General features: G+C 38.0%; 1 pseudogene; it reads right to left on the bottom strand.

The window, feature by feature from the left end:
* Nucleotides 1–24580, bottom strand: LOC112635883 (annotated as a pseudogene).
* Nucleotides 24581–27488: the final 2908 nt, after the last annotated feature.

Raw genomic sequence — 27488 nt, 5'->3', positions numbered from 1 at the left:
TCACCCTGTAAGCTTGCTGGTGATAACCAAGGACTTTCTCTGGGGCAGAATGTGGTCACTAGTCACCCGGTGCTTTTTTGGTTCTGCACTTGGCAGCTGCTTATTCTTCATCTTGGCTTTGGCCATGTTGTAGTCTCCTGAGACAAAGTACCTTTTCCCTTTCTGTGATCTCTTCATGAGGAAGTCGGAGCCTCTGGGCTCTTGTCCTAGGCTTGGGTATTTGGACTTTAGCTTTGGCTCCTCAACTCTCTCAGAGAGAATATCTTCTTTATCCTGCATCTTCGTTTCTCCTTGCTGGTCTTCTCCACAGGGTTCTGTCTTTCTTGTTACTGGGATGTGGTGGGACTGAGTCTGTGGAGTGTAGGAGGGCCCAGTAAGTCAACCTGACAAGGGAAAGGGGAAGGGAAACGGGGACAACCTATGCTGCTGCTTTGGCTCCTGTCACTAAGGTTGCTCAGTCAAAATAGCCATAAATTGTTTTTCTGATTTATTTGTATTGTTTATCTGTATTCTCTTGCATCTCACTTAGTTTCTTTAATAAATTATTTTGAATAATTTTCCAGGAATTTCATGGATTTCTTTGGGATCTTTTACTGGAGAAGTGTTGCTTTTCATTTGAGGCATCATGTTTCCTTGCTTTTATATATTTCTTGTGTCCTTATGTTGATATCTGTGCATTTGGTATGACTTACTCCTTTGAATTTTATGGATTGGCTTTTGTACAGAAAGACTTTCTTCTATAGATGTAACTATAGCATTGGTTGGGTAGGATGACTTGGCTTTGATTCTGAGTGGCTGCAGTAGTATAGTGTCTGTATAATTTTTTCTGCTATAATCAGTGTATGTGAGTTCCTCAGTGGCTTAGGTTGCAGTTGTTAGCAGAGTCTATGGTGAGGTTTTGCACAGGACAGGGATGACAGGAGGGCCAGTCCTTGGATATCAGTGGTGGCAGCAGCGAGCTGGGTGTGCAGGTCTTCAGGTCCCTGAGTAGTGTGTGTGCCAGCAATGATGGGCCTAGGCAGACCAGTCCTTGGGCGTCCAAGTAGCTTGCTTGGGTGCTGGCAGTGGTGGGCCAGGTGGGCCTTTTGTTCCTGGATGGCATGCATGGCATTGGTGGTGGTAATTGTGGCAGCAGGCCAACCTGAGTGGCATGCACAGGTGCCAGCAGTGGTGGTTGTAGGCTGGCTGAGCTGGTCACCAGGCCCCAGGGAGGTTCATGCAGGTGCTGGTAGTGTGGGCAGAGTGGCCTCATTTCTTATGTCCCTAGACAGTGCATGTGTGCACTGGTAGCAGCAGGCAGGGCAGGCCTACTCCCAGGCCCCAAGGCAGCACGCACAGACAGCAGTGGTGATGGATTGGGACTGTCCTCAGGACCCCCAGTAGTGTGCAGGTACTGAAGGCCACAAGTGAGGCAGATTGATCCCTGGGCACCTGGATGACATGCTCATTCATGCCAGTGCCCAGGCCCCCTGAAGACGTGAGCAGTGGCCTTGCTGCTAGAGGAAGGGAGGTTGCTTTCAGTGATAGCAGCAGCCCTGGGCATGCAGCTCTCAGACTCTGGGAGGTGTATGCTTTAGCTCCCCTTGTCCCAGTGACAGCCTCCTTGTTGCATTTCACCTCCTCTTCTTTGGGGTCTAGAATATTGTGTGGCTAGAGTGCTAGGCAACGTGCTGTACTGCTGGGTCCAGTTGACATCATAACACTACAACCCTCTGAGGGTTGGCAGTGGGGCTCCAGGGTTGTGAAGATGCAGGTAGAGCAAGATGTAGTTAGGTGGAAGGTGAGGTCTCATAATGGTGCTGTGCTGCAGTTGCTTGGGTCTCGAGAGTGTGTGGGACCCAATGCAAAGTACATCTCTGGAACCAAGCCCTTGCATGGACTCCAGGCAACTCCCTATATTAGTCTTGGGACCCATGTGGGCTGAGAGACTCTCCCTTGGCTGGATTGCAGGAGGTTGCATGGGAATGTGGCTCACTGGGGATATTTTGCTTACATTTTCCCCTCAATGAGGAGTTCCTCCTGGCTCCAAGCCAATACTGACTGGGCTGATTGCTTTGATTCTCTATCCTTTGGTGCTTCAGAGGTTTCCTTGCTGAATTCCTGTGTTCTGTCTTAGAAGCTCCATTCAACATGGGGCTATCTACTCGCTCTTTTGTCCTTCTTTGTGGAGGAGGTGAGTGCTGGGTACCTTTAGTCAGCCATTTCGAAGCTATCTAAATTGAAATGTTTCATAGATGCCATGCAATCAGTGATATCTTTAATAAATGCCTGAAATTCTATTAAAATCATGGAATACATTTGTTGTATACAAAGGTACAATGATTATGTAGTTCTGATCATAGTTCATATTGTTTATTATATTTTCTTTATATGGTTTTAAGGTATGAGTAATTTCTTGATTACTCATACTCTTTCTAGATTACTCTTTCTAGATTACTCAAGAAATTAATTTCTTGAAATAAATTATTTACATTCTTAAATAAGGAGATATTCTTAGATGAAATGTCTTTCTTTCTAAGCCACATAATTTTTGTAACTTTAAGAATATAAAGAATATTTTCTTGAGCTATTTTTCATAATTACTCTCAGTAGTATAGAAAAATTATAAATTATAATTAAAATTTATCTTTACATTGAATTCTTAGTCATGCATAGACTCTGTATCACCTTTTAGAATTAGAAAGGGGAGATTTAAATAGTATAGACTATTAAATTCACAAAGTAATCACATGAAGACAATCTAAAAAATGTCTGTAGTCTAAAGTCTTGTTCTTTACAATGTAGTAAAAATATATGAAATACAAATTTGGCTCTGAACTTTAAACTTGAAGAACTCTACAAACAGTACAGGAAATGTGTTTTGAAAAATAGCCAGAAATCAAAGGTCAATTTAATATGCCTAACAAAATGAGAGATTACCAAAAGTGGTTTTCTTTTTTATTCCTTCCTTTTTTTATTGAAGGAAAGCATTCTATCTGTAAATGTCATTCTCCTTAAAATGCTCAAAATAATTTCCAAAAGAATAAATCTTTTATTGAGATTTTTACACTGCTTATCAAAAAGTTTTCATTCTCTATACCTCACTTACTTTTGACATTATAAATGTGTATCTCTTGAAAAGCATCTTTTATTAAATAAATATTTACATGTGACTCAGTCTACTACTAGTCCAGGCAGTATGGATTTAAAGGTGAGAAGACATAGTCTTGATTCATAAGGAGCAATGGGCATTTCCTAATGATTTAACAAGTTTAAGAATCATTATTTTAGAAAGACAACAAATATTTTCAGTCTAATGCCATGTGAAAACAAATTGTATTTTATCGCTGATTTAACATGGGAGGGTGTGTGTGTCAGTTATGTGTGTGTGTCAGTTACATATTATTATATAACAAATTTTAGTGGCCCCAAAAATGTACCATATTTCATAAGGCTTGACAGGTTCATCTGGATTGTTTTAGTCTATTTATTCTTTGTCTCAGCTGAGGCTGCAGACATCTGCAGATCTGACTGGGTTCCACCATCCAATGTAATTCATACACATGACTGGCAGTTAGCATTGGCTTGTAGTTTGTTTCTTCTTCTCATGACTTCTGGACTTGGCTTAGACTTCTAAGAATGTGGCAACTGGGTTCCAAAATAAAGTATTTCAAGCAATGAAGGCAAACACTGTAAATCCCTTGAGACTTAGTGCCAGAAGTTACATAGTATTTCTTGTACTGCATTCTATTAATGGAAACATATTACAGGGATAGCCAGGTTACTGAGAGGAGAAGTAGAATCCAGCCTTAATAGAAGGAGGAATCAAATAATTTACAACCATCTTCAAATAACTACAGGGGAAAAGTCTCCATGTTTGGTGAGAAATTGACGTGGTACCCTATAAACTGTTTCAGATTCTGCCATTACTTAAATGATTATTTGCTTTTTCTAAACGTTGCTCCTTTTTGCACAGTGATTGAAAACAGAGTTCATTGTATTGAACATTATAACTTTTTGATCTGGCACACAGCTTTTCAAAAATATATATAGGTAACATGGCTGCAGGATAATTACCACTGGCACGTAAAAGTAGAAGAAAAACTTAAAAGTTTACATTTCATTTATGGAAGCTCACTGAAAATTTCTAAGTGCAGTTTATAAATACAACTTGTTTATGTTCATTGCTTGGTTAGACTCGAAATGACAGAAATTTTAATGATTGTTACACCACTCTTATGGCAGAGATTTCTAGGTATTGCCTCCTTTTCACTTTCTCCTTCTTCCTTAGTGTAGATCTGTATACTTCTAGCTTAACTAAAGGATTATACTTCCAAGGGTCTGTTGCAGTTAGTTGTATGACTAAGTGTCAGTGATCAGCCATAAGAAATGTTGGGTGAGCCCTTTTTGTCTTCTTTCATTTTACTGTTCAAAGTAGATGATACTGCTGAACAAGGATCGCATCCAGATATGGAGTGGGAAGCTGAAAAGAGTCTGGTTTCCTGATGACATTGTGGAACACTTATGCCAGCCCTTGACTGCCAACCTCAGGGTTGCTTTTATGTGAGAAAAATAAACTTCTGCTTGTATGGCTACTTTTATTTGGGATTTTTGTTGTCGCTGTTGTTATAAGGAGCCAAGCCTAATCCAAACTGATTCACCTGCTAGGCAAGTTCTCTATCCTGAACTTAAACTTAATGAAAATATAGTCAATTCTGAGAGTTATCTTTTCTATGGGTGTTTTAAACATGATTTTGCCTTTTTTTCTTTTCTTTTTGACCTGCCGCTTACTTGGTGGCTTCAATGAAAGAAATATTGTATGTGTGCACATGTACTCATTTACATGCAAGGAAAATTAAAGAATTGTTAAAGCTGACCTCAGATAATATTCTGGTTGTTGTTTGCCAAGTACTAATCGGCCAAAAGCTACACCAAAATAACTGAGTTCTTTTATGTCTATTGTTTCAATTATCAGAACTCTATTGAGAATCTCAAGCAAGAAATGAGTAAGTCTAATTAAAATCAAGTACAAAGTTAAATACTTTAACATTACTATGACTAACATGTAATCAATGGTTGATACAAGTAAAACTTTACAACATTTTATATAAATAGAAATATTTAACAATGGCTCTGAAAAGTTGTATACAAATCTTTATGTGGACATATGTTTGTATTTCTCTTGGGTATATCCCTAGGAGTAAAATTCTGGGTCATATAGTAACTCTATGTTTAATAATTTTAGAAACTACTAGACTGGTTTCCAAAGTGGTTGTACCATTTTACATTGCCAGCAGAAGAGTATGAGGATTCTGATTCCTCTACATCCTTGACAACAATTACTGCTGGACTTTTTGATTCAAGACATCCTAATAGATGTGAAGTAGAATCTCAAATGTGGGTTTTTGTTTTGTTTTGTTTTGTTTTGTTTGAGGCACAATCTCCACTTACTGCAACCTCTGCCTCCAAGGCTCAAGCAATTCTCATGCCTCAGCCTCTCAAGTAGTTAGGATTACAGGCATGTGCCACCACACCAAGCTAATTTTTGTATTTTTAGTAGAGACAGGGTTTCACCATGTTGGCCATACTGGTCTCAAACTCCTGGCCTCAAGTGATCCACCCAACTCGGCTTCCCAAAGTGCTGAGATTACAGGCATGAGCCATGGTACCCAGCCTCTCATTGTGGTTTTGATTTACATTTCCCTGATAACTAATGATGTCAAATATCTTTTCATGTGCCTATTGGCCATTTGTTTATCTTCATTGGAGAGATAGGTCTATTCACCTCTTTGCCCATGATTTGATTGAGTAGTTTGCCTTTTTATTATTGAGTTGTAAGTGTTCTTTGTATATGCTAGATGCAAGTGCCTTGTCAGATATACAATTTGCAAATATTTTCTCCCATGCTGTGAGCTATATTTCTACTTTCTTGATGGTATTCTTTGAAATAATACCTGTTAAATTTTGATGTCTTATTTATCTTTTTTTTTTTTTCCTGCTTTTGCCACTTGTGCTTTTGGTGTCATATCTGAGAAACTGTTGCCTAATCTGAGGACATGAAGATTTACTCCTATATTACCTTCTAAAAGTTTCATAGTTTTAACCCTTATGGTTAGATCTATTATCTACTTTGAGTTAGTTTTTGTATTTGGTTTCAGATAGGAATTCTGCTGAATTATTTTGCATATGGTTATCTGGTTGTCCCAGCACTATTTGTTGAAAAGATGATTCCTTCCCCACTGGAGGACCCTAGCATCCTTGTCAAAAATCAATTGACCTTCAATGTAAAGGTTTATTCTTGGACTCTCAAATTCTATTCCTTAATTTATATGACTAATTTTATGCCAGTATCACACTATCTCGATTACTGAAGTTTGTAGAAATTGAGAGATGTTAATTTCCCAACTTAGTTCTTCTTTTATTAGATTGTTTTAGCAATTCTGTCTTTTGAATTTCTATATGAATTTTAGAACCAGCTTGTACATTTTTGCCAAAAAAAAAAGGCATGTGGAATTTTTTTGGGAATCACATTGAGTCTGTAAATCAATTTGGGGAGTATTGCTATCTTAACAATATTAAGTGTTCCAATATATGAACATAGAATAGGTTTTTTATTTAGTTTTTATTTTTTAATTTATTATTTATTAATTATTAATTATTTTTATTTTTATTTATTTAGTTATTTTTGAGATGGAGTCTCACTGTGTTGTCCAGGCTGGAGTGCAATGGCATGATCATGGCTCACTGCAACTCAGCCTCCCAGGTTCAAGCAATTCTCCGGCCTCAGCTTCTCAAGTAGCTGGGATTACAGGATCCTGCCACCAGGCCTGGCTAATTTTTGTATTTTTGTAGCAATGGGGTTTCGCCATGTTGGCCAGGCTCGTCTTGAGCACCTGAGCTCAAGTGATCTGCCCACCTCAGCCTCCCAAAGTGCTGGGATTCTAGGGATGAGCCACGGCACCTGGCCTAGTTACTTTTTAAATACTTATTTCAATGATGTTTTATAGCTTTCTCAGTGTATAATTCTTACACATCTTTTGTTAAATTTGTCCCTCAATATTTTTGATGCTACTGTAAATAGAATTGTTTTATTAACCTCATTTTCTAATTTTTTATTATTAGCATATAGAAATACAGTTGACTTTTGTGTATTGATCTTATATCCTGCATCCTTGATGAATTCATTTATTAGTTTTAACAGTTTTTCTGTGGGTTTCTTATTATTTTCTATATACAAGATAATGTTGGGTATGAATAGAGTCAGTTTTATTTCTTATACTCAGATGCCTTTTATTTATTTTTATTTCATAATTGACCATAATAGAACCTCCAGTACAATGTTGAATTAAGTGGCAAGAGTGGACATTCTTGTCCTGTTCCTTATCTTAGGGTGAAAGCATTCAATCTTTCAGCACTAAGTCTGATGTTAGCTGTGGGTTTTCAAAAATACATGCTCTTTATCAAGTTAAAGAAGTTCTGTTCTAATCTGTACCTGGTTTGCTGAGTATTTTTGTAATGAAAAGGTTTTGGGTTTTGTTTTGTTAAATGCTTTTTCTCCATCTATTGAAATGATTATGAGGGTTTTGTCCTTTATTCCATTAACATAATGTATTACAGTGACAGATTTTTATATATTAGAACAACTTGTCATTCCTGGGACAAATGCCACTTGGTCATGATATATAATCCTTTTTATATGTTGCTGGATTCAGTTTACTAGTATTGTGTTAATGATTTTTCTGATTATATTCACAGGAGATGTTGGTCTGTTGTTTTCTTTTCTTCTGATGTCTTTGTCTGGTTTTTGTATCTAGACTCATAAAATAAGTTGGAAAGTTTTTCCTCCTCTTCTATTTTTTATGGAAGAGTTGGCGAACGATTGGTCTTAGTCTATTAAATGTTTGGTAGAATTTACCAGGAAAGCCATCTGGACCCAGGCTTTTTCTTTGTGGGAAGTTTTTTTGATTACTAGTTCAAATTATTTTCTCTTAAAAGTCTACTAAGATTTTAAAATTTCATCTTGAGTTAGTTTCAGAGATGTGTTTTTTTTTTTTTTTTTTTTCCGGAAATTTGTCCATTTCATTTAGGTTAATCTACTTCTTTGTTATACAATTGTTCCTAGTATTTCCTTATAATCATTTTTAATTTTATAAACTCATTAGCAATGTCCCCTCTTTTATTCCTGATTTTAATATATTTTTCTCTCTTTTTTTCTTGGTCAAGCTAAGCAAAAGTTTTGCCAATTTTCTTAGTCCTTTCAAAGAACTAATTTTGGTTATATCGATTTTCTCTCTTGTTTTTCTAGTCTCTCTTTCAGTTATATACACTCTCATCTTTATTATTTCCTTCCTTCTGCTTGCTTGTGACTTAGTTTGCTCATCATTTTTTAGTTTCTTAAGGTATGAGGTTAACTTATTGATTTGAGATCTTTCTTTTCTTCATATAGGAATTTACAGGTATAAATTTCTCCCTAAGTATTGATTTAGTTGCATCCTATAAGTTTTGGTATATTGTGTTTTTATTTTCATTAGTATCAAATTATTTTCTAATTTCCCTTGCAATTTCTTCTTTGATCCATTGTTTAGTCAGGAGGGTGCCTACCGTTGATGTCAAATTATAGTATACAGGGGAAAATACTGAAAGGAAATATTTTAATAATTTATAGTGTGAAGTACGTCCTACTCTGAAAACAAATTACTTGCATTTAATAGAACATACCATTGCTCATTTTCACAGCATGACTGTGTTTATTATCACATATTCCAAGATGGTGTGGGTAGATCTGAAGGTTTTCATTACGTTTTCACCACCTACAATATCCTTTATTTTGTCTGATTCAGTTTCAGGTTCTCTGATTGTTCAGCAATCACTGCAGCACGGTGGTTTTTGTCCTTCATCTTCAGGAGGCCGTGTGGTTAGCAAAGAAAGTCAAACATTTATTATATTTTCAATTTTCAGCATAACAAGAGTTCCAGCAGAAGAGGACTGACATTTAGTGGACCTGTAATGTATTTCATGTGTTATTTTAAATTAATTATTTCAAAAGAATATGGTAAGGAAAATTGTTCCCATTTTCCAGTTGAGACTCAGGAAATGTCAGTAGTTTTTCAAAAAGTCAAAACGATAAATAATAGACATGGGATTTAAACCCAGTTTTGTGCTATGTTAGTGCTCATACTCTTTCCACTGCATCTGCTTCCTGAGGAGCAAAGAAGGAGGCCCATCACTACTAGATTTGGGGAGTTTTATAATTAGCACTAGAAACATGGTAGCTATGTCAGGTTCCACAATCTTTCTTTACTTTTTCAAAGCTTTTACTTTTTAATTATCTGTTAATTCTCAACTAAATGTTCTCTACCAGATGATCCACTTTAGAATGTGTTGGTTTCCAGAGTGTTTGATACTATAATTCTTCTTCTTTCTATTAGATCTGTTTCTTGCATTATCCACATTCTAGCCATGATTTACATGCCACCAAATCTTGGGGGTACCTAAGATAGCATCTGTAATTTTGCTGCAAAATCCTTTGCCTGTTATTTTTCATGTTGTATCCCAGTAGATTTGAAGTTAATAGTACTATTCCTATCATTTTACTCTATCCTTCGCCTGTTCCTATTCTTTTTGTCCTAGCTGTTGGCCTTCCCCATCTTGTCATACTTTTATGGTGTTTTCTTCATTTCCATGGTCAGCTTAAAGCTTATAAGTTTAGTGGTTAAGATGGATTCTGGTGTGCATAGAAGTAATTAAGGTACACTATTATTGTAGTTTAAAGGTTGTATATGATAAGACATTTTGTTTTTACTGTATGTTTTTACTGAATGGTGTATTCCCCATCCCAAGGCAAGCATGAATAAAAATAGGTTAAACGTGAAAAAAGAAAAAGATGTATTCTGAAACTAGACTGTTAGATTCAAATTCTTTCTCTGACAACTGACCCGAAATGTAAGAACTTGGGTATGTTACTTTACCACTTAAACCTACCTTACAGGGTTATTGTGAACTTAAATAAGTAGACACATGTAAAATGCTTCATCAGAGTTCAGCATACAGTGTTCAACAGCTTTAACTCTTATTTCTCTTATTAGTATTATTCATTAAGTCAGTCACTATGATTCACATATAATTTTCTTTCAGTAAGAGCATAAGCTGGAACCTAGAATTGTAATATTTTTTAAAGAATTTCTACATGATTAGCCACTAGCATCCTACAATCCTCTCACTTTTTTACTATCACATTCATAGCTTTTCTTAAATAAGTTTTTATAAATTCTGGGCATCTGGCAGCATGCCATAGTAGAAGAATTTAGAGTATTGGGCTAGAAAAGAGATTTGTAAACTTAATAGGGTCTGATTTCTCCTTGTTTGATCAAGCACAGGACAATCAACATCCTTCCAAAGGTTTGGGCTGCCTTTAATGAATGGGATGCATCCTTATATGATTCCAGGAGGGCACACTTCCTCCTCTCTTCCACTAACTAACCTCTCCACCATATTTTGATTTTCCTGGAACTCTGCATCTTCTATAACAAAACGCATTTCTCAAGACTTGTCCTTTTGCAGAGAGATCTTTCTTAGAAAAACAAAGCATAAACTCTGCACGATATTGGATCACCTCTCTTTAGCCTTGAGGTGACATATAAGCTTTTTTGTTTCCCTATGGATACAACTTTTACAGGATATATGGGTAGAGGATTAGAAGAGAAATGCTTTTGAGATGAGGACTCAGCTTTTCTGGTTCACCAATTTCCTTCTGTTCTCTATGCCTTCTCCTACCCAACCTTCTAACTGAAGGTAATTTCAAGTAACAACAGCTTTCTTCAGCAACTGCCATGGAATGAAAATCATATGAGACATTTGTAAAATTATAGTTTTCAGGGTCTGACCTTGAACTCTTCAATCAGAATCTGTGAGTTTGAGGTTATACAAAACTGTATTTTTAAAAATTCCATCCAGAATATACACATTTTCTCTATTTTTTTCCTTTATATACCTGATAGTAAATACATATGTGTACATATATATTTAAATAAATATTTTATATATATGTGTATATATATATTTAATGTTAATACAAGATGAGCATCTTACTATATTGCCCAGGCTGGTCTCAAACTCCTGGCCTCAAAAACCTCAGCCTCCAAAGTAGCTGGGATTACAGGTTCAAGCCACTGCACAAGGCATGATAGTAAAATTTGAACTACTGGGTTTATTTTTTTACTTTTTAAAAATAATTTTTCTTAAATTATTCAAACTTCTCTCTGTTAGTTTACCTTCTGGGAGATTTCGTTGCTGTATTTCTATCTTTTTTATTTAAAAACTTATTTCAAAAACTGATTTCTAGGTACACTTCTTGTTTTCTAAATGTTATAAATTTCTTGTTTTATGCAGGCAGGCAATATCCTCTCCCTATCTGCAAAGATACAAAGTAGCTTCAGTTTCATCTGGGGTCAGTTTTCCTATTTGTTTATTTTGGTTTTCATCTTTAATGTTATATATTATTCTCATCTTCTGGTGACTATCGGGGGAACCTGCCCCCGATAGTTAACATGGGTTCTTTTCTATTTCCCTAAGTGTCTTGGCTGGTCTGAGAAACAAAGGGAAGGAGTACGAAAGTGAGAAATTTTAAAGCTGGGTGTCCACGGGGGATGTCACATGTCGGCAGGTTCCGTGATGCTTCCTGAGCCGTAAACCCAGCAAGTTTTTATTAGCAATTTTCAAAAGGGAAGGGAGTGCACGAATAGGGTGTGGTTCACAGAGATCACATGCTTCACAAGGTAATAGAATATCACAAAGCAAGCAGAGGCAGGGAGAGATCACAGGACCACAGGATGGGGCAAAATTAAAATTGCTAATGAAGTTTTGGACACGCATTGTCATTGATAACATCTTATCAGGAGACAGGGTTTGAGAGCAGACAACCTGTCTGACCAAAATTTATTAGGCGGGAATTTCCTCATCCTAATAAGCCTGGGAGCCCTACAGGAGACCAGGGCTTATTTCGTCCCTTTGACTTCAACCGTAAAAGACAGCCGCCTCCAAGGGGGCCGTTCATAGACCTACCCTCAGGGGCGCATTCTCTTTCTCAGGGATGTTCCTGGCTGAGAAAAAGAATTCAGTGATATTTCTCCTATTTGATTTTGAAAGAAGAGAAATATGGCTCTGTTCCGTCCAACTCATTGGCAGTCAGAGTTTAAAGTCTTATCTCCCTTGTTCCCTGACATTGCTGTTATCCTGTTCTTTTTTCAAGGTGCCCAGATTTCATATTGTTAAAACACACATGCTCTACAAACAATTTGTGCAGTTAACGGAATCATCATAGGGTCCTGAGGCGACATACATCCTCCTCAGTTTACAAAGATGATGGGATTAAGAGATTAAAGTAAAAACAGGCATAGGAAATCACAAGGGTGTTGATTGGGGAAGTGATAAGTATCCATGAAATCTTCACAATTTATGTTCAGAGATTGCAGCAAAGACAGGCGTAAGAAATTATAAAAGTATTAATTTGGGGAACTAATAAATGTCCATGACATCTTCACAATTTATGTTCTTCTGCCATGACTTCAGCCTGTCCCTCCGTTTGGGGTCCCTGAATTCCCGCAACAGGTGACCTTGGATATTGAGTCAAATTTAATATCTAAGAGGGATTATTGGGTAGGAACTCTGTTTATGGATAGAGTTAGTAATACCAGGCTTCTTTCAGAGCGAGTGTTAAGGGAGCTACCTATTTTTGTCAAGTGTCAGAAATAGGAGAACTGTACCGAAAGGCACTAACACACTCAGTAGCTATCCTAGTTATCTCTAGATTTTTTTAAACCATCTAACAATTATATCTTCATTTTTCCTTTTTCACCTTGGAAGGAGATACAAGCTATATAAAATATTCTGTATAAAAGGGTGGGGAAATGGGGTAAGGTAAGTTGGAATCAACTTTTTTGGTGGTACACACAAACCTCTAATCAATTCCCCTATTTTCTGCCTCCGTTTTCACTCCTGTCCTTTGTCTTACCTGCTTGTTGTCTCAGGTCTAGAGCCTTGATTGATTTTCTACTGCACTGAATCCCATTTTGTTTCAACTCTAGGCTATGGCTTCCACAAATTTGTCTCATTTATCAATACTATTTTCACGTGCTTTTCTCTTGCAGAAATATGTTGAAATAATTCATTTGCTGAAGCCTCTATGTCGTGTTAATAGGCCTTAGTTATCTGTTACTGTCATTTGAATGGGGATCAATAGAGAGGAGAGACAAAGCATATGCACAGCTGACCCACTATCTTGAACAGCTGATATGAGGTTGCTCGGCAGTGACAGTTATTCCAAGTGGATGTTCACATCTTTTGCAAGGCTCAACCTTCAATTCAGCTCTGATTTCGCTAAATTAGCTTGATCATGTGATTCTCCAAGATTCTTTTTACTGAGATGCTCTCCCACTGATAAGAAGTGTCTTCTTATCAAGGAGCATTTTGGTGTCTTCTTTTGTTCTGGCCCATGTGTACTGTATCTGCCAAAGATTTCCTAATTTCTAATGTAGCTACATTTTTTTCCCCCATATAGACCATTTAAATAGAAATCTGTCCAGACTGGAGATAAATGCCCATCTCAGTTGCCATTTGACTAGAAATCCTCTCCAAGCTGTTGTGGGGTGAGTTGTCTTCCACTCACACCCAATTCTATATATTAAAATCCTAATACCTAGTACCTCAGCATGTAACTGTCTGGGAGATAGGATTTTAAAGAGGTAATTAAGTAAAACTGAGGTCATGAGGGTAAGTCCTAATCCAATATGACTATTGTCCTTCTAAGAAGCGATCAGGACACAGACGGGCATGCAGAGGGAAGATCATGTAAATACATAGAAGGTGGCCATCTGCAAGTCAACAGGAGATGCCTCAGAAGAAACCAACCTTGCTGATACCTTTTTCTCAGACTTCCAGCCTCCAGAACTGTGAAACAATTAATTTCTGTTGTGTAAGCCTCCCAGCCTGTGGTACTTGGTTATGGAAGTCCTAGCAAATGAATAGACAAACTATTAATTGAGACAAGCTCTTGTCTTAAGACAAGGACATTAAGATACAGCAAGGAAGACAGCTAATGAGTGGGGATGGTAGACTTACACTCAGGGCTTCTGACTCCCTCCTAATTCTCTTTTGTATTACACTACCCCTGTCTTTCTACTAGCTGGTTCCTAGAACATATATTATCCAAGGGTCACTAATAGCATGGACCACAGGTCCTGTATCAATAGTTCATTCCATATATCTTTCAGTTTTACATTCTGACTGTTGAATTTCTCTTATTTATGTTGAGCTGAAATTTGTAGCCCAGTAGCTAACACTGGTTGGTGCTGGATTTTCCTTGAAGAAACAAGAATAAAGATAATTATTTTCCATGTAGTAAGTCTTCATTAGCATACTTTCCCCTTTATCTTCCACCCCATAATTGCTTGTCTTTTCTGACTGAGCAGGTTCCTTCAGCATCTTCTTTTTAAAATCTTTTAAATTACAGTAAAATACATATAACATAAAATTTACCATTTTAGCCATTTTTAAGTGCACAGTTCAGTCGTACTACATACATTCACATTGCTGTGCAACCATCACCAATATCCAATTTCAGAAATCATTTTATCTTGCAAAACTGAAACTCTATACCTGTTAAACAACAACTCATTCCCCCTACCTCCTGCTCTTGCCAACCACCATTGTACTTTCTGTCTCTATGTTTTGATTTCTCTAAATACCTCATATAAATTGAATCATGAAGAATTTCTCTTTTTTTGTGTGTGACTGGCTCATTTTACTTCACATGATGTCCTCAACCAGTTTCTTCTATAACAGGATTTGTAGCTCCCTCCCAATTTCAGTCATTCTTCTCCGAAAACTCTTTGTTCATATCCCATTCAAGAAAGTGGAGTTCAGACAGCACATATTAATCCAAGCATAGTCTGAGAGGCAGAGAAGAGAATTCATTCTGGATACTATGTTTCTAATAAAGAACATGTGAGATCTTTTTGATTGCCTCCTGCCACTGTTGACTCATTGAGCTTTACTATCAACTAAGTCCATTAAGGCACTTCTTCCCACTGTCCAGCCCCCTACCATTGTGTATCACTAGGCACAAGGAACATTAGCAATTGCGTATCAAGGTCATAATGAGACTGAAAAAAGGATCTGCATGAAAAAATGAATTTTCTTATGCAGTTTCTTCTACAATAGCATTTCACATTTCCATTAAATTCTAGTCCATAGGTAGAATCAATGCAGTGACTTTGAGAGATAGAAAGTAATAAAAATTATTAATATACACTGACCCTGCTTTCCAAACGCACATTCTATAATGACCCAGAATTACTATGCTGAGCACATTTTTTTTCACCGAAAGCACAAACATATCAAATTGAACATTTTTTCTTTTACAAATACACACTTGTTTGCATTTAATAGGCAGTTCTCAAAAATGATGCCAAGCCACAATTATATGTATGTGATAAAATAGGTTGTGAACCCAGGTATGGTCATTTGTTATTAATGAGAATACTAAAGTTTTATAAATGAGGTACCTTTTGTTAAAACTTAAGGTGGATCGAAGGATATCTCTCTCATTTGTTTTCTGGTATGGAAGGAAAACGGCTGAGTTATAATTAGTTAGCGAGGCGGAAATTGTTCATAATTCAGTCTTCTTGGAATGCAACTGTTATTAATGTACTGATAATACCTGAGGGATTATGAATCACTTAAATAATTTTAAGTTGCAATTTTAATTATTTTTTATTTTACCAAGTGGATAAATTTATTATAAGGAAGAAAATTATAAAGAAAGTGTAAATAGGAATGTGAATCTTATGTCTACATTACATCCATAGGACTATTTAGAAATGCTTTAGTTCCCAGCTGTTTCTTTGTTTCATCAAAATCTGTGTAACCATGGGAATGTGAACATGTGAATATCACCCATCCCATATATTAAAACCATATATGTGTGTGTGTGTGTGTGTGTGTATGTATAGAGAAAGAGAGAGAGAATCACTAATGAAGGCAATTTGGATAATATATATAGCTGGGAATACAAATATAATATTTTACATTGTAAAAACCTTATAATGTATAAGATTATATATTACAAGACACTTGAAGTATTGATATTTAGGCAAGTGACTATCTCATGCTAGTCAAATTCCATAAGTATATAATTCACTGACTCCTGCTAGGACAGCATTTTGGTAAAGTAGTCATCAAGATAGATGGCATTTTGACCTGTGAAATGGACAGACTATATAGTATTAAGTTTAACTTTGAAGTTGGAAAATTGTTTAGTGGTGTCATAGTTTGCTAACAGTTTCCCCCTAAATATCTATAGCTTCTTAAAGCTATAGGAGACTTTCAGAGAATATCAGCACCTTCAGAAAATACATATTACTCAGGAAATGATACATTTGTTAATAAAAATAATTTATATATTCATTTATCAATAAATAGGTTCAGAGAATCATCCTATACTTTTTGTTGAGAATCATGTACAAAAAATGTAGTCAAGGTACTCAAATTGTCTTTCTAATAGACCGTTTCTTATCAGCTTTACTTGGTTCATAATTTTCAGTGTGACTAGCTTTCTTTCTGATCTGTAGGTCATACTTCCATTAAGTAGTATTTTATTGATAAAAGATTTTTCTAATTAAATTGCAGTCATGTGCTGCATAGCGGGTTTCAGTCAACAACAGACTGCATAGATGATGGAGTCACCTAGTAAGCTAAGGTTAATTTATTATTGAAGAAATAAAAATATTTTAAAATAAATTTAGTGTAGCCTAGGTATGCAGTGTTTAGAAAGACTAGAATAGTGTATGGTAAAGTTTTAGACTTTCACATTCTCTCACTACTCGGTCACTAACTCACTCAGAGCAACTTCTAGTTCTGCAAGTTCCATTTATAGTCCATTTATAGTAAGTGCCCTATACAAGTGTACCATTTCTTATCATTTATATAGTATTTTACAGTCCCTTCCCTATGTTTAGGTATCTTTAGATATGCGTACTTTCCACTGTGTTACCACTGCCTGCAGTATTCAGTACAGTAACATGCTGTGCAGGTGTGTAACCTGGGAGCAACAGGTTATACTGTATAGCCCAGGTGTGTAGTAGGCTATACCATTTAGGTTTGTGTAAATACACTCTGATGTTTGCGCAATGACAAAATCACCTAAAGATGCATTTCTCAGAATGTATGTCATTGTTAAGTGACATGACCATATTCTACTTAAATTGCATAAAAATCTCAACTTTCTCTTTTAGGATGAATATAGATTTTACTGCTTCTTGTCTTTGTTCTTTATCTTTGTGCATCCATTTGTGTATTGTTTTACCCTACTGTATTTTATCACTTATTGTTTATTATTATTATTTTTTGAGACAAGCTCTCCCTGTGTTATCTAGGCTGGAGGGCAATGGTGTGATCTTGGCTCACTCCAGCCTCAACCTCCTGAACTCAAGCAATCCTCCCACATCAGCCTCCTGAGTAGCGAGTAGCTGAGACTATAGGCACATGCCACCACTCCTGGCTAATTTTGTTTATTTTTTGTAGAGACAAGGTCTCACTATATTGTTCAGGCTGGCTTCAAACTCCTGGGCTCAAGCAATCCTCCCTCCTTGGCCTCCCAAAGTGTTGGGATTATGGGCATGATTCACTGTGTCCAGCCCCCACTATATTTTAATTTATCACTGCCTATACCCCTCTTCAGCAGCTATAATCTTAATTATTTCCAAGTTTGAATTGACAGAATTTAGCTTTCTACTAAATAACTGGAAATTAACTTTCTCATATACCAAATGTCCCCAGGTTTTGCGAATAGGTAGCAAGGTTTCAGTGTGACACTATTTGAGGTTCTGTAGGCAGTTAATGAAGTTTTTCTTTTAAAGAAATCTTTTCCTTTTCACTAAATGGCCTCCAGATTGCTGGGCTGGCTGGACTAGTGTGCTCTTAGCAATACCGTCAGGGCCTGACATAGGTGGAGCTTGCCCCTTTCCTGTGCTGCTGTGGTTGGTATCCTCCTGCTGTTGCTGGACCTGCTCCCATTATTACTGCCTCAAGCCTCTGCAGTCAGTTCTCTTAGTTGCTCCCTTGACACTTTGCTGTACTCATCTTTCCCAGTCTTCCAACTAATCTGCCTTTGGTGTTGAAAGGCCTTTTTTTTTTTTTTTTTTAAGATTTTATTTTTTTTTATCCGGATAGGAAATTAGACATTTTACCAAGGTCTAACAATGACTGATTCTTCAAAGTGAGCACAGTCTTTTAAACTCAGGCGATGTATGCAATAACCTTGTGGAACCGGTTCAGCCAGATCTTCACCTGCATGAAGGCACAGGGTCTGTCCTTTTCTTTCCAGAGGCCCCCTGTCATATTCCACTGCCAGTTTCTGTTAGGCCTGACTTTTATAACAATGGTATTGCCTTCCTTATGGTTATGAAACCAATCAACTGCACACCAGGTGTGTAGCATTTCCATACTAACTTTCAGCAGCTGACATCACCACTGATGCAGGTTCATGCCGTCTTTGGGCTATGCCACCTTTAGCATGTTGATTCTTCTCATATTGGCCCCAGCACGGACACAAGATGACTGTAACAGCTCCAGACATCACACAGTAAGTTTCAGTGTCTGAAAGAGTGTCTATCCTTTTATAAGAGCCGAGAACACTCCTCTATAAGTCACCCAGCAGATTTGCCTTCACATTTCAATGGTCAAAACAGCATTGTTGGACCCACTCTGAAACTGGGAAGGGAAATGGAGTGGCCTTGATTGGCTTATGCTACACAAGATTTATCCCCAGAGTTGAGGAGGGGCCTAGGTTCTCCTGAAACACATGGATTCTTATACAGAATCCAAGTTCTATTACTAAGAAAAGTCCAGGGATAGGATTGGCTATAGAATAGGCCCCAGTCATGTCTGCTGCTGGAATGAAAAACTTTGCTTGAGCAGATAAGAACTGTGCCGAAAAAAACTGAGACGGGCCTTTGGGAAATAAACTGTCCAAAAGGCCTTCTGCCAGACTGCTCTAGCAAAGTGTTCTTTTGATTCCTGTTGCATTTGTTAATGTAACACTTACTGACACTTAGCACACCTGACCTTTTGGGGTCAATTATCCTATGTTCTGTTTCCCCAACTAGACGGCAGATGAATATTTTAGCAGGTTGAGATTCATGAAAGGGCAGTGCAGCAATTAGGTATCTCACCATGTTTCTAATCTCAGTTGCCTTCCATGTGCAGAGCAGGGACTGGCCCTGAGCACTGGATGAAGTCAGCTGACTGGTCTTGCCTTCCTCAGTGCAGAGCCTGCAAACTGCCAGTTGTGGGCTGTGTCAGGCTAACAGACATGCTGTTTTAACATTACAATGTTTTTTAATTTTTTTTAAAGAAAACTGAATAGTTTTTAACATTTAAAAATTGGAAGATGTTCTATGAAATCTTGATTTCTCTTTTTTTTTTTTTTTAAAATCTGATACTATGACACCACTGAGTCCATATCCTTTTAGAGCAGCAGCTGGCTTGGGCTGCCCAGTGCTGGCCTTTTTACAGTGGAGCCTGGGCTCTCCTGTCTTCCAAGGTGCTGCCCGGATCTTGTTCTCCTCACAATAAGAGCATTTAAGGTACCTGTTGGGCTTCTGTAACATTTATGTTTGAGATTGCTATTGTACATCATCCTGTATATTGACGCCATGTTAATTTTTAAAAATCTGCTGCTGCACACTTTTGATTACTTTCAGTTGTCTTTTTTTTTTTTTTTTTTTTTTGAGACAGAGTTTCACTCTTGCCCAGGCTGGAGTGCAGTGGCGGTGATCTCTGCTCACTGCAACTTCTACCCCCCGGGTTCAAGCGATTCTCCTGCCTCAGCCTCCTGAGTAGCTGGGATTACAAAGGCTACCACCGCTTCTGGCTAATTTTTGTGTTTTTAGTGGAGACGGGGTTTTACCATGTTGGCCGGGCTGGTCTCAAACTCCTGACCTTAAGTGATCCACCCACCTCGGTCTCCCAAAGTGCTGCAATTATAGGTGTGAGCCACCGCACCCAGCCTCAGTTGTCTTTAAATAAAGTTTTCAGCCTCTTTAGTAGTGTTTCGCCCATCACATACATGGAGATTCCCTATCTCCACTGCACATTGCCATTCCTCAAACAATGGTATCCCTACTTACTTCCATGACTTTGGTAGAAAATGCCTTGGGTCTGGAACACCTCTGTGGTAAACTAAATAATGCAACTCCTGTTCACCAAAGATGTCCATCTCCTAATCCCTGGAACCTGTGAACATGTTACCTTTCATGGCGAAAGGAGATTTTTGCAGATGCGATTTAGTTAAGCATTTTAGGATGGGGAGATTATTTTGTATTACCTTGGTGAGCCTGATATGATCACAAGGGTCTCCTTATAAGAGGGGACCAGATTGGAAGAAGGTAATGTGAAGCCAGAAGGGGAGTTTTTAAAGTGATGCAATTACAAATTACGAAATGCCAGCGGTCGCAGTGGCTCACTCCTGTAATCCCATCACTTTGGGAGGCCAACGTGGGTGGATCACAAAGTCAGGAGTTCAAGACCAGCCTGGCCAAGATGGTGAAACCCCGTCTCTACTAAAAATACAAAAATTAGCCAGGCATGGTGGCAGGCGCCTATAATCCTAGCTACTCAGGAGACTGAGGCAGACAATTACTTGAACCCAGGAGGTGGAGGTTGCAGTGAGCCGAGATCCTGCCGCTGCACTCCAGCCTGGGTGATAGAGCGAGACTCCATCTCAAAACAAAAGCAAAATGAACAAACAAAAAAGAAATGCCAGAGCAGCCATTAGATGGTGTAGGAAGCGTGGGTTGGCCTCCAGAAGTAAGCAGACCTGCTGACATTTTTAACTCCCTAAAATGAAGTTTAGACTTCTGCCCTCCAGGACTACAAGAGTAAATTTGTGTTGTTTTTAAGCCACCAAGTTTGTGGTAATTTGTTATAGTTACAAGAAAATCACTATAACTTCCTTCCTCTATCTTTCTTTATAAATGTTACCTTCTCATTGAGATCCTTGGGAATCATCAAAACATGCACAGTCTCACTGATTTTATGTGCATACATATCTTAATTCCCCTACTAGTTTGCAAGCCCATTGAGAATAGGCCCTTTGTGATTCAATATGGTGCTTTTCCCAGAACTTATTGTTATTATTTTTGAGATGGAGTTTCGCTCTTTTTGCTCAGGCTGGGGTGCAATGGCACGATCTCTGCTCACTGCAACCTCCGCCTCCCGGTTTCAAGCGATTCTCCTGCCTCAGCCTCCTGAGTAGTTGGGATTACAGGTGACTGCCACCATGCCCGGCTAATTTTTTTTTTTTTTTTGTATTTTTAGTAGAAACAGGGTTTCACCATGTTGGCCAGGTTGGTCTCCGACTCCTGATCTCAGGTGATTCGTCAGCCTCGGCCTCCCAAAGTGCTGGGATTACAGGTGTGAGCCAATGTGCCCAGCCTTCCCAGAACATATTTAAGTGCTTGATCATGGCTAATAGTTACTAAATATTTGTTGAGCAAAAGAAAGGGAAGACTAGGAATATTAGTGGCCAAAATGGCCATGAGGTGCAATTATAGGTAAGTTTAATAGTATGCTTAAATAACAATAGTTTATATGGCTTGGTATCTTGGAATTTTAGTACCTCTAGATTAGTTGAATTCGCCTAATGAACTTTCAGGAAAGGATAAAAGAAGAGAGGAAAAGAGAGGAGAGGAGAGGAGAGGAGAGGAAAACTTGACAAAAACCCAAAGAATAGACTTTCTCTGCTTCGTCTTTATTTTGGGTGTGGTGTGAATCACAGAAAGACATTTCCTGTTGGAGCACTAGGATAAGCAACTTTTCTCATTAAGCTTTCAATTCCACTTCTATTGATGGCTTGTCCTAGATGGTATAGATTATAGAATTCTAAAGGCATGTTTGTCTTATGAGAACTTTGGTCAAGAATGGCATTCTACTCTAAATGTTGTAGATTCCCGTAGCAAATGAGGTCAGGAAAATTTTTCTTTGTTTTTGTGACACGTATTAGGTCACAGCTGTCTAAGTGAACAATGTACTATTTCAGTGCTACTTACACATTGGCATCCAAGCAGTTCATCTCCAGGCAAAGTTACACATTTGCATAATGTCACTGAAGGTTTGTGTTCCTCTTTTAACTGACAGAGATGGGCAATGACAGGCTACCAGGCAGCTGGGTTGATGGCAGAGCCTCTGAAAATGGAGAGTGCACATTCTTTCAAGATGACATCGGCCTTCAATTAAGGGAAGGTAGGAAGATACCCAAAGGAAGGAGAATGGGGAAAGGAGAAAGAGCGAGCTACTAAAGAGCTGGAATGATAGACGGTAGCTTTGATTACTGAAGGAAGGAGGGAAGCAAATGTTTTCATTATGTTAGACTTTGGATGACAGAATGTGATACTTGGTACACATGGATTAAACATATTATTTAACTCAGGGATTAATGAAAGTGGAGAACAAACAGATTAAGATTAGGCTAATGTTATTACTGTTGTTTTTCCTTGTGGATTACAACTTAAAATCTTGTCTTTCTTACGCGGAACCGCAGTGAAATGTGACCTTACCATCTGTCCCTGTGTAGGTTCATGAGAACAAACTTTGTTTATACATCTTGCCCATTCTGATGGAGAACCCAGCACTTGATCTAATTCTTCAAAAAATCCACTTTACATGTGAACAGCTTAAAAATGAGACATGAACATTACTTATTTTATAGAAAATATGATTTATATGTGTGTATGGGGCATTGGTGGTGGTGGTGGTCATATCACACAAATCACCAGCTCTGTCTCAGCAACTGCTATGAAATGTATGTTCTGAAACTCACTGAAAAAAAAGGCCTCCAATTAATAGGGCCCACCAATTATAAAAGGCAGATAGCAATTACGTTTTGTTACTTATGCATTCCTTTGGGGTTGCAGCCAACACCTCATTGGCTCAGTGTCTTAGGTTGTGTTCCCTAGAAGCAAATGCTGAAATGAAGATTTGAGCACAAGTGATTTATTGAAGGTGTTTCCAAGAGAAACTGGAAAAAGAGTGAGGGATGCAGAATGCAGAAGAGGAAGAAGCCAAGCAAAGGTATAGCCTTAGGTGAAGTCCTAGACTTGCCCCTATCCAGTGGTATAGAAATTACACCTCACAGTTGGTGACTGGAGGCAAGAAAGCTGGACTTCCATTCTCTGGTACCATTAATCATTGACCAAAAGCCAACTCAATGGGCTATAAACCCTCATGTATTTGAGGCTTTCCCTGTGTACAGTTCCTGAGGGCCATCCCTCAAAGAAGAAGCACTGCTGTGGACCCTGACAGGCAATCACACATTGAAGCTGGGGAAAAGGGGGGACAAAGAAACAGGAAGAGGGATCCAAGAGAATCTTAGCTAAATACTGACACTGACTGCTACACTTATCAAAGTACTCTTTTCAAATACCAAGTGCCTCTTCAAGGGGAATTCTTGATAACAACATTTCTCTCTCTCACTTTATTTTTATTGCCCTTCACTAAAAGATTTTCCTGCCCCTGATTACTATAACAGTATTAATTAAGGCAAATTGCCCTGTAAAAATGGTATAGAAAATGAAATGGGCTATACAGGTCAAAATTTGCTATCAATATGAGCTCTGTATTCCCTTGACTCCATTTGAATACTTTGCCCAAACTGACTTCTTGGATTCTGGTCCTGTGCCCTAAGGACTTAGTTATGGTATTTCTGGATTTTTTTCTGGTAACTCTGTAGCCTTACTGGTTTTGAAGTGAATATGTCAACAAACTGCTTTCCTTTCCTTCCGTGACCTCCCTAGGTTTTAACTTTGTTGTGCATTACTAAGATTTATTCCTTGCTTGTTAATGATAATGGCCATAATAGTAAAAGTGACGACTATCATTTATTGAGTTCTTTTGTGTATCAAGCAATTTAGAAATTCTCACATTGTCCTTGATAATTGGGTATTATTATTTTCTTTTTATGAATGAAGAAACTGAAGAAAAGTGGGAGAAAAATAAAACTTTCCCAAGGACCTCTCCTTTTTTTCAACATGCTACATTGGGGTTAGCCTGTCTAAAAACCCATACCCCTTCTCCCCTCGTATCACCACTCACTGCTATCTCTGAGCAACTTGAATTTTACAAAATTGGGGCAAATTAAAGGCAAATACGTATTTTCTTTTTTAAGGTCAGTAGCAAGTTGTCTTCTTCAGTGAGGCGTGCTGGTAAATGGCAATTCATTCTTCAACTCCTATGTGTAGACTGTCAACTAACAGCAAAAGAGATAGTAGTTCTTTTGTAGCTTAATATCTTTTGCATTAATTTTTTCTGTCCTCATTAAAGGCTCTTAGCATATCAAAAAGGTGTTTTAAAAATCACCCTGAGAATCCAAAGAGCAAACCCAAGCACATTTTGATATATTCATAATGAGGCCAGCTACCTCAGTTAATAAACAGGCCACAGCACTATGAACAGAAGTGTCCCCCAAATAGTCCACAGGGATGAGACTAGTGATGTCAAAGGCCTCTGGCAGTTTGGCAATTCTCCAATGTTCTGAATCCTGTGATGCCATTGAGAGGTAAGAGGGAGGAGATTTTCTGCACTGGGACCTGTCTAGGCTGCTTTTAAGTCTAGGTTAAATGTTTTAGGTTATTTTTATTTTCTTTTTAAAATCCAGATTGGACTTATTTTATCTGTCTCTCAATGTAGGAACTTCATTTTCTACTATCTTGGGAAGATCTGGTTGGTTATCTATTGCTGTGTAACAAAGCATGTCAAATTTAGTGGCATTTTAAAGAAAAATATTTATTAAGTAGGGAATCCTTTCCCCATTGCCTGTGTCTGTCAGGTTTGCCAAAGATCAGATGATTGTAAATGTGTGGCATTATTTCTGAGGCCTCTGTTCTGTTCCATTGGTTTATATATCTATTTTGGTACCAGTACCATGCTGTTTTGATTACTGTAGCCTTGTAGTATAGTTTGAAGCCTGGTAGTGTGATGCTTCCAGCTTTGTTCTTTTTGTTTAGGATTGTCTTAGCTATCTGGGCTCTTTTTTGATTCCGTATGGAATTTAAAGTAGTTTTTTCTGATTCTGTGAAGAAAGTCAGTGGTAGCTTGATGGGAATAGCATTGAATCTATAAATTACTTTGGGGAGTATGGCCATTTTCGTGATATTGATTCTTCCTGTCCATGAGCATGAAAGGTTTTTCCATTTGTTTGTGTCCTCTCTGATTTCCTTGAGCAGTGGTTTGTAGTTGTCCTTGAGGAGGTCCTTCACATCCCTCGTCAGTTGTATTCCAAGAACAGAAAACCAAACACCTCATATTCTCACTCATAAGTGGGAGTTGAACAATGAGAACACATGGACACAGGGAGGGGAACATCACACACCAGGGCCTGTTAGGGAGTCTAGGGGAAGGGGAGGGATAGCATTGGGAGAAATACCTAATGTAGATGACAGGTTGATGGGTGCAGCAAACCACCATGGCACATGTATACCTATTCAACAAACCTGCACGTTCTGCACATGTATCCCAGAACTTAAAGTATAATTAAAAAAAAGAAAACAATTTATTATATCAAATTTTTTTTGTGTGTGTGAGGGGTACTGTTTTATACTATGTGATGTCTATTAGGATCACTCTGTGATCTTCAGTTAGTGTCTGAACTATTAGAATAATAACTCAATGGATGAGTTGAAGTGTAGAATGAATGCAATTGAGGTAAGAATTAGTGAATCAGAGGATCAAGTGGAGGAACTCCCTCTGAAAACATAAAAAAAGGTAAAAAAATAGAAGGAATGAAAGAAAAGTTAAGAGATATGACGGGTAGAGGTAAGAAATGCCAATGCCCCTTTAATATGAATTCCAGAAAGATAAAAGAATTAGTGGAAGAAAGAAAAAATTAAATAAACAATGATGATTACAAGTTCAATGTACAAAAATCAACAGCATTCTTCTACAAAAGATGATATAGCTAAGTAAGAAATACAGTAAAATAAGATACTTTTGGCAACACAAACTATGAGATATTCAGGAATAAACCTAACAGAATGCCCAAGATCTTAAGCAGAAGAATTTTTTTAAATTACTGAAGTTAATAAAAAGAAGAATTAAATAAGTCAAGAGATACGGTATCTCCAAAGATGAGATTACATAACATAAGAAAGATGTAATTTTCTCCTCCAAATTAATCTTAAATGTAATGCCATTCCAGTTAGAATTCCTGGAGGATTCTTTTTTTTTTTTTTTTTGAGACGGAGTCTCGCTCTGTCGCCCGGGCTGGAGTGCAGTGGCCGGATCTCAGCTCACTGCAAGCTCCGCCTCCCAGGTTCACGCCATTCTCCTGCCTCAGCCTCCTGAGTAGCTGGGACTACAGGCGCCCGCCACCTCGCCCGGCTAGTTTTTGTATTTTTTAGTAGAGACGGGGTTTCACCGTGTTAGCCAGGATGGTCTCGATCTCTTGACCTCGTGATCCGCCCGTCTCGGCCTCCCAAAGTGCTGGGATTACAGGCTTGAGCCACCGCGCCCGGCCTAGAATTCCTGGAGGATTCTTTCATGAAATTTGAGAAACTGGCTTTCTAAAATTAATATGGGAAAATAAAAGCTCATAAATAAATGTAAACTTTTTTAAATAAAAAAAGGGGAAACGTGTCATATCAACACTTGGGATCTAGTACAAAGAAGTAAAAACAGCATGACACTGGTGCAGGAAAAGAGAACTGACTAAAGGAACAGTACGAAAGTTCCAGAAGTATCATGTATTAGGTTGGCGGAAAAGTAATTGCAATTTCGTACCATGAATTTTAAATCATTATAACTAGGTTAAAACACATTTTTATTAATCAAAATAGGAACCATTACTATCAACACATTTTTACCATTGAGAAGAATGTTACTTAAAAATTTGTACTTCGGGATTCCATGAACTCTTGGAAAGCATTTTCTGCATCCTGCTGGTTATGGGAGCATTTTCTCTGCAAAAAGCGTCCAGATGCTTAAAGAAGTAGTAGTCGGTTGGCAAGAGGTCAGGTGAATGTGGCGGATGAGACAAAACTTCAAAGCCCAATCCGTCCAACTTTTGAAGCGTTGGTTGTGCCACGTAGAGTTGGGCATCGTTGTGGAGGAGAATTGGGCCCCCTCTGTTGACCAATGCCAGCTACAGGCATTGCAGTTTTCCGTGCATCGCATCGATTTGCTGAGCATAGTTCTTGGATGTAATGGTTTTGCTGAAATTCAGAAAGCTGTAGTATATCAGACTGGCTGGTGGCAGACCACCAAACAGTGACCATGACCTTTTTTTGCTGCAAGTTTTGTTTTGGGAAGTGCTTTGAAGCTTCCTCTGAGTCCAACCAGTGAGCTGGTCATTGCCAGTTGTTGTATAAAATCCACTTTTCGTTGCATGTCACAATCCGATCGAGAAATGGTTTGTTGTTGTGTAGAATAAGAGAAGACGAAACCTCAAAACGACAATTTTTAAA

The sequence above is a fragment of the Theropithecus gelada genome, chromosome 12 (assembly GCF_003255815.1).
Source record: "Theropithecus gelada isolate Dixy chromosome 12, Tgel_1.0, whole genome shotgun sequence".
In the NCBI taxonomy this organism is placed as follows: domain Eukaryota; kingdom Metazoa; phylum Chordata; class Mammalia; order Primates; family Cercopithecidae; genus Theropithecus; species Theropithecus gelada.
This window is presented reverse-complemented; position numbering and strand designations above follow the sequence as displayed.